We start from the raw sequence: 8,744 nt of genomic DNA, 5'->3' as shown, positions 1-8,744 counted from the left end.
AAAATGTCATATTTAATACTGTTCATTTTAAAATATTACATGTAGATCAAAGATTTGAGCGGATTTTGAAATTATTTGAATGTATCTTGCTTGATTTGAGTGGATCTTTTTTCTTTCTTTTTTCTTTTTTGTTTTTTTTTTTTATTTTTGCAATTTATTTATTTTTTATTTTTTCAATTGTTTTTTTATTCATGTTATATATTATTTATAGAAAAACAAAACATACAATTTTAGTTAAATCATAAACTAACCATAACATTTAAAAACCGAAGAAAAAAAACATTACAAAAAAACATTGAACACAAAAATAAACAATTCTAAAAAATATATAAAAACGATACACTTGTCATCCAAATATTTTTCTCGATCCCCTCTTTTATCTTTCGGAGCACTTGCACTTCTTGGGGTCCCATATTTTCCTCGTTGGTATGAAGTATTGTTAAATCCTTCATTATTTTATATTTCTCTGCTTGGTTACAAAGGAACTCCGAGTGCTGATGTTGTACTTCAATTTTTTTGTTGTGCGATTAGATTGTGTTGGTCGAACTTTGTTTTCATTTCGCCAACTCTTGTACCTTTTTATCGACTTCCTCCGCATGTCGTTGAGCACGCTTCGCTTTGTCAGACCTGACCGATCTTCGTGGTGGGGAGATTTCCTTGATGTCGTCTGGGATCTCATCAGTGTCGAGGTTGAGGTCGGTGTTAGTCCGTGTGTCGGAAACATCAATCGAACCCGAACCATAATACCTCTTTGGTTGGCGTCTTAAGCCATTTTGGGTCTTTTCTCACAATCTCTCAAACTTTGTTGTACTCGAAAACGTGACTCATTTTGACATGATATTGTTCCCTCACAACTCTAAACACATTGAACTCATTCGCACCATTTTGTTTGTACGAATAAAGTTTGTTGAAGATCGAATTAAACTTGGTGCACTTTTTACTGATTAAAATTCACTTGCTACTAAGCATATCATGATTACGATATGCCCCTCTTTCTTCAAAATTGTGCGAAATTTTACGAATACATCTTCCCAAAATCCAACTCTCCTCATATCGTTCCCTAAAGTTGGATTTTTTGAAGTTATGCACCACGCCACCGCCAACGCATATTCCTCCTCCGTTGACCACCATATTGGAGTTTCTTCTTCATTTTACATGACCACTTTCCCTATATTTTCCCTCTCCCTCTAGGTTTCCGACTACCCTCCACGTGCGTATCGGCAACCGTTTCTTGTATGGATGGTGGTTGTGTAGGTGTTTGTGGCGGTATTGAAAATGTTTTGTTGAAAGTTTAGGAATTTCATTGGGGGAGGCAGTATTGAAAAAGTTTACCAAAAAAGGATATTTATGGTGAGTTTTGAGAGTTGAGGAGGTTGACATAGCTCTCATATGGCACGAAACCGAATGAAGCAGATGTGTTTGCGTTTGGAGGAGGTGTGCTCGAGTTTTGCTCAATTTTTGGTTGATTGAGAAAGTAGTTGATTTTTTGTGTTTGTATTTTGTGTGATAAAATTTGTGTAAAGAAATAGAAGATTGTGTAGATAAAAAAATGAGATATATGTATTTTAAAGGAAAGTGATTGATTTTTATGTATTTCGAAGATAAAAATTTACAAATATGTAAAAATACATATAAAAATACACATAAAAATACATAAATAAAATATAGAAAGTTTTTAAAAATAATATAAATACTAAAAAAACACGTTTATATATTTAAAATACATAAAAACCAACCACTTTCCTTAAAATTACATATAAATACGTGAATAAAAAGAAGTAACCGTTTGAAAACGGTCAAATCCTTCGAAATCACCCTCCAACATTCAAATTATTGCCGCTATCCTTCGTTACAACTGCCAATAACATAAAGGCTTATAACACCAAACGAGGACGGTATTTCGTCCGTGGTAACGGCGTTAAGCCTTGTCACATCACAAAAACGCATATGGACATTACCCACACTCGATAGTCTTATAGAGATATAGCATAAGGGGGAGATAAATAGTAGTCAACTTTTATACAAATCCCAATACTCTATGCCTTGATTTTCAATCAATAACTTTTATACAAATCTCAATACTATTTGCCTTGATTTTCAATCAATCTTCCTTACCATGAGATTGTTTAGGGTTTCAGTCCCAGCCACAACCCAAAATTGTTTAAAGCTAAACATGAACAAAAATAGGTGTCGACCAAAAAAAGAGAGACATAGCCGATCAGATTTGAAACCTTACAAAACAAGCCTGGAGCGTTCGGGTCCCACAGGTGTTCAGGTCCAAAAAAATACCGTACAATTCCGTTATTTCGATACCAACTAGAGACCCAGTCTAAAAAAACCGAAAGCTTTATATCTTCTTTGATCAATTACCCAACTTATTTTTCTATTTTCTTTTATTAAATTTTAGTGGCATGAACATATCAGCTCCAAAATAATATTAGATGAAATACACTTGGAAAACAGCAAATTAAAACAAATCAACGGTTTAAAGGATTTGAAACTTCAAGTGAATACAATGAGGCTCAGATCTGTAATTTAAAGTCAAACACAGGGGTCAGACACCGCCATGGCTGCAACACCGATTGCACGGGAAGAGAAAGAAGACCAAAAAGCACTTCCTACTCTTAACATACCATCCGGGTTGCCCCGCCAAGATACGGGCCGAATTTCACCCTGTGCTCGATCCATGATGCTCGGATAGCAATCCATACAGAAATCAAATATCATCGCCATAATCAAACGTCATCGTAATTGCAGATAAACACACACACACAAACACATATACACACATATATATAGATACAGAGAGACAGAGTAGTATATATTTCCTTTTTCATTTGTTTCAAGGGCTGTTGTTTTATGATGAAAAAAGGGGATAGACTCACCGGCTCAACATGATCGGATCAGATCCGATTATGAGGTGGCAAGAGAGGGGCAACCACCCTTTGAAAACCTCCCGTCTCTCTCGCCGGAGCCTCCTTTGTTTTTCCGAGCATCATCTTCAGATCCCCAATTCTGGTGTGTCTGCGTACGATGGCTGGTATTTATAGTCATAGCGATTCCCATTTATGTCCTTCGGATTCTTAGAAAGAAAAGAGTCGCTTGCGTAGGGCAGGAGGGTATATTTGTCAATACATAGTATACATCCACCTTACATCCATCCTCATTTACGAGTTTCGTAGTTTGGCCACGAATTTCTGTAAAACGATGCATGAGTGTTGTTTAGTTTTCAAGAGATTAACTTAGTTTTATGTTTTTTTATAAAGGATTAATTTAATAAAATATTTATTATTTTAGAAACTTATTCTAAAATACCTTAAAACAAAAACAATTTCATTTTTTTGGAACCGACGGAAAATATATTAAAACAACCCAGACTAAGAAGAAATAAGACAAGGCAAGCTACCAACAAAATACAAAGTTTTACAAAATATTCAAAGGATAAGACATCCAATCCATCCATTTACACTCCTTTTTCTTTCCTCTATATTTCACCCAATTACAAACTAACAACAAATATTATCCACCAGTTTGTGAACATTAGTTCTCACGTTGTTAAACACCATATTATTTCTCACCTTCCAAGTGCAACAAAGATAACCATAAAGAATAATCAAGAGGATTTTTCGTTTTTTGGGACAATTATCCCATACTGTAGCATACTCCAAGAGCTCTATAACCGAATGGAACTAAGTATGAGAGAGGTTACACCAATTCAGAATCCACTTAAAAGCCTCGCGCACCAAAGGACATCTAATAAGAAGATGATCAACTTCATCACTCCCAACATCACAAAAACGACAGTGAGAGCTCTGGACCGAAAGTTTAAGACAAGAAAAAACAAAAAGCAATAGAAAGTTTAAGACAAATGTTGTCGACTAAGTTCATGTTTTCCCTTTTAGTTGGTCATTTTTCTTTAGTATTCATTTTCTTGTAATCCATTTTGATGATCAACCACGAAAATGATCACCAATGAGAATAGTCTAACAAATAAATACAAATTATCTTGCTATTAAACCAATACATTAGATTACACATAATATTCATCCTCATTATTAAGTATATCCTCAACTTTTAATTAACCTTTAAATGTCCCCAAATACCAATCACATAAAAAATGGATGTATATTTTTTTTTGTTTTTTGTTTTTTTGTCTTTATTATTATTATTATTATTATTATTATTATTATTATTATTATTAACTTTTTTAGAAAACTCCTAACATTTTAAGTAGTTTACGAAAAATCTAAAATTAATTTATTACTAGCAATAACCAGAATAAAATAATGCAACTTTTTACCCATTTTTTTGGATTTTTCTATAAGAAAAATATTAATTTCTCACTATTTTGTAAACTAATTCAAAATATTAGAATTTTTGTAAAGAAAAAAGTTTTACTATAGTTTTTATACGTAAGTTTTGTTTTCCTTTTATGCATCTACTTTTTAAATTTTCCATGTTTGTGTTTATTTTTGTGAGTAAACTTATAAAGTTCAGATATTAAAAAAACTAAAACCAGTTAAATAAAATATTGTTTTGTTTTGTTATAATTATTTAAATCTCTTACTTCACCCCTCCACCTTTGTCTCTTCCTTTCCTTGTAAGCTACTCGGCTCCTTGCATGTACCAAACTAGATCGGATTTGTCATTTTTCTGTTTATGGTTGCTTATAATATACTTATATTATTATTATTATTATTATGAGTTTGAGGTTTAATGTTGATAGTGGTTTAATGTTTTTCAACTTCATCATTCTTTCTTTCTAATCGAATACGTTATTCAAACTAGATACGATTGTTATCAGCTAGTAAACAGAAAACGCCGTTGCAAATTTACATTCCAAATCAACTTTTTCTTTATCATATAGTAATATCTTCTCAAATTTCCCAAAATCACACGGAAGTGATCAATCTTCCCACAACCTTATGGTACAAATAGCAAAACATAATTTTGTTATATGTTTACATCAAAGTATTTTGCTTGATTCTATTTTTAGATCTAGTGTATTTTTTATTCTGCTTTGGTTATATGTTTAGATCTAGTCCCTACAACAGTTTTCTTTATTTACAATCTATGACAATAGTTTGGTCTTATAAGTAAAAAACTGAATTAGCATTATTTTCATTTAAAAAAAAGTTTTTTTTGTTAACTGAAAGGCCAGATATAATACTAATTTGAGACGTTGCAATTTGTAAAGCTGTCAAACCTATATTCAAGCAAAAACTAAACAATTAAATAAATATACTTAAATTGTCCGATATATATTCATTTTCCATAACTCTCAATTCTTCCCCATTCTAATAATTAAGTTAGAGAAAAACGATGATTAAATATTTTCCCTTCACAAAATCCCAATAACTTAAATTCAAACTATTCAATGATAATCACTCCATGAATTTTATTTAACTTTTTAAAAAACCATAATTACAACAGGAAAATCCTTAGGCTCAGATCTGTAATTAGGGAATGATGACAAAGAAGATGAAGGACTCTGCCATGGCTGCAAACACACACAGTTGCAAAGTCACTTCTCACTTTGCCATCCAGAAGTTGCCAAGCCAAGATACAGAGAACCGATCTTCAATGTCTCTTCATATTTGCTCAGAAGAAGAATACACAACCGATCATCATAGCCCTTCCATATACAACTTTCCAAAAAATATTACTGATATTGCTTTAATTGGTTAGATTTTCCATAAACTTAACAATCATCATCATCATCATCACCACCACCACCACCACCATTGTTTTAATTGGATACATTTTCCATAAACTTAACCATCATCACCATCACCATCACCATCACCATCACCACCATCATTGCTTTAGTTGGATAGATTTTCCAAGTTGTAATAGAAATAAATAGAAGTAGGATGAATCAAGGCACAGATCTATTACAATCTAAGGAAATTGAATCATCAAAATCTGCCATGGCTGCAATCACAGATTTATGGTTGCACCCAAAAGGTGAAACCAAGAAACGAATTATGTAACAATAAGCAAAGTTGGACAGAAGTTGTGAGTTTTATTTGTGTGAAAGTGTTTGGCAAATTCAGTTTTAATATTTTTAAAGTCTAAAATAATTTTTGGATTAGGAGATTTTTTCCAAAAAAGCTTCTAAGCCATGTAATAGAAGAGCAAATGGCAATTGAAAACATATCCTGATAGCTAAACCCTACAACAAAATAATAAATTAACTTTTAAATCACAATTGATCCTAACAATACATCTGGCACTTTAATATCATCCGAATTGACAAAAACAATAGCAATTATCAATGATCCAATTTTAACATATGAAAATTTTCAAAACATAGCAAAATATATAGACAAAATATTTAGGAAAATATAGATGATAATAAAAATAATCATTAGCAACTAAATCGAATAACATTTCAACTATATATTTAGGAAAATATAGATGATAAGCAAACTTTTTCAATAATAATCGAACCAACCAAAAAAATGAACAAGTAATATTAGATTTGTAACTGCAATGCATTTATAATATTATATTTCAATAACGTAGGCTTATAATTAATCGTTTGAAACATGAAGGGTTTTGAGAAAAGAATTTAGTAATTTTAAAGTAAACATATAACTAATATATAGTAACCAATCGGAGTATCAGGATTCACGAATTCAAAGTTTGAACAATTAGACATCCAGGTAATCAGGATTCAGTAACAGGACAATATATTTGTTAAAAATATGGAATGAATAATAATGGTAAAGTACCTAGACCAAAACGCATGATGCGAGGGTAGAACGGAGGCTCGGATCTGTTGTAAACGAATTTGTTTTGCCCAAATCCGTCATGGCTGCAATCGCAGTTGCAATGCATGTAGATTTCCGAATAGAAATCTCTAATGAACAACATATGCCATCTGGATTGCCCAGCCAAGATACAGATCAGGTCACCAAATTCCGATATTGCTCATTCTACATCTCATCGTCAACGCCTCATCGGAAGAATAAATTAGCAACAACAGCAACAGCAACAGCAACAGTAATGCCACAATATATATACTAGGCGAATGCCGCAACGCTGATCATCAGTTCTAGTATATCATTCGTAGACATGGATGGAAAAATGTGATGTATATTTATATGTTTGTGTATGTGTGTATGTTTGAGAGAGATTATCGGTTGGCGAATTGGCATCGAAATCATCGGCTCATACTTTATCGCAGTATCAAATGGCAAAGGCAAGAAAGGATTCCTCTCAGAAAACCCTATTACCCTCGCCGGAGCCTCATTCGCTTGAGCAAGACACAACATTACGCCTCATCTCCAAAATTTCACCAAAATTTTCGTATTTTATACGTACTACGCAATTTTTTTTTATTGGGCTTGGATCGTTAATAAAATGTGTTCCTTAATCTTAACTTTACTTAGATTAATAAAAAAGAATTAGAGTGAATTAATCTAGTCATTTTCTCTAATCCCTAATTACCTATTCAAAAATAGACAAAAAAAATTAGCCAAAAATAGTTTGCTAAAGAGTAGATGGTAAGAGTTGACTATGGTCAAAGGGAGGTAATCAACTATTTTAGGACAATGAGCTACTGTTTTTCGGCTCGTCTACTCTTTCGTAGTCCATTGGCCTATAGTATATAACTAGACGAATTACCGCGTCTTGCACAAGAATAAAATTATATAGTTAAAATAATAATTTTTACCAAATTATTATTTAATATTTCTACTTTGAAATAAAATGTTAGTAGTAAAGCAAACATATAGTTAACATATTAATTTTATTAAACATTATAGTTTTATTTTTAAGTCGTTGTGATATATATAATTATTTGATAATTTTATATACTGTTTAAAATTGTGTAAGTTATATATCAAATGAATGATAATAAATGATAATTTTATATACCCAAAGGATAAAGTTGGAAGCTTTATCCTTTTAGACAACATTCGTGCTTAGATCTGAGCCTTATAGTCTTTGGAATCGAAGAATCACCTGAATGTGTTAAGCTGGGAAAACTTTGAGAGTTTTCCATTGAACCCGGTAAGTTGGTTAGGGTTTTCCCGACCTTCTGAGTAATGTATAAACTCGATGAGTTCATGGGTGCACTCAATGAGATGGGTCAACATGGACTGTTGACCTTGACTGTTGACTTTGACTTTAACCATGGTCGACCAAGTTTGACTTTTGAGGGCATCTTGGGTATTTCAAATTTTTGATGGAACTGGTCATGGTGGTTGTAGGCAGTGAGTCGATGCTGAGATTCGGAGTCAAACCTTATCAGTTCTGCACTGCTTGTGAGGTGAGTTTTCATCACTACACTTTCGGTTCGAAGACACCATGGCCGACCCACTGGTTTGATAACCTGACATTGTTGATATGTTGAGTATGATATAGATATGCATGCTAGTATTGATATGCTAATATGGTAGATCTGTAGGACTACTTGTGAAAATGTCTATTTATATGATATTATATGTTATATGTCGACATATTGTGTGGGTGGGTTGAGGTAGTATTGTTTTGTGTTGTAGCCAACAAACCCTGGAGTATACCATATATGAGTTGAGGGCCAGGGAGGGCATGCCAAACTCATACTGAGGACTCGTGAGCATTCCAAATACGAGCTGAGGGCCGGGTAGGGCATGCCAGACTCGTACTAAGGGCTTAGCGGTATTTAGTCTGTTGACTGATCAGGTCGGGGAGCAATCCAGACATAAGTTGTGGGCCCAACGGGTAAGCCAAACTTATGATGTGGGCTCAGGGGT

The 8,744-nt window shown here is 33.0% G+C and overlaps 2 long non-coding RNA genes across 2 annotated transcripts; both read right to left on the bottom strand.

The window, feature by feature from the left end:
• Positions 1-228: 228 nt before the first annotated feature.
• LOC145012949 (uncharacterized) lies at positions 229-3,205 on the bottom strand. Its single transcript, XR_013664760.1, has 2 exons — positions 2,886-3,205; positions 229-1,855 (listed from the first exon to the last, which is right to left on the bottom strand). It is a non-coding gene; the product is annotated as an uncharacterized LOC145012949 (long non-coding RNA).
• Positions 3,206-5,355: 2,150 nt separating this feature from the next.
• LOC145008584 (uncharacterized) lies at positions 5,356-7,279 on the bottom strand. Its single transcript, XR_013663550.1, has 2 exons — positions 6,738-7,279; positions 5,356-5,934 (listed from the first exon to the last, which is right to left on the bottom strand). It is a non-coding gene; the product is annotated as an uncharacterized LOC145008584 (long non-coding RNA).
• Positions 7,280-8,744: the final 1,465 nt, after the last annotated feature.

Source organism: Lactuca saligna, chromosome 8 (genome assembly GCF_052625555.1).
Source record: "Lactuca saligna cultivar CGN05327 chromosome 8, ASM5262555v1, whole genome shotgun sequence".
In the NCBI taxonomy this organism is placed as follows: domain Eukaryota; kingdom Viridiplantae; phylum Streptophyta; class Magnoliopsida; order Asterales; family Asteraceae; genus Lactuca; species Lactuca saligna.
This window is presented reverse-complemented; position numbering and strand designations above follow the sequence as displayed.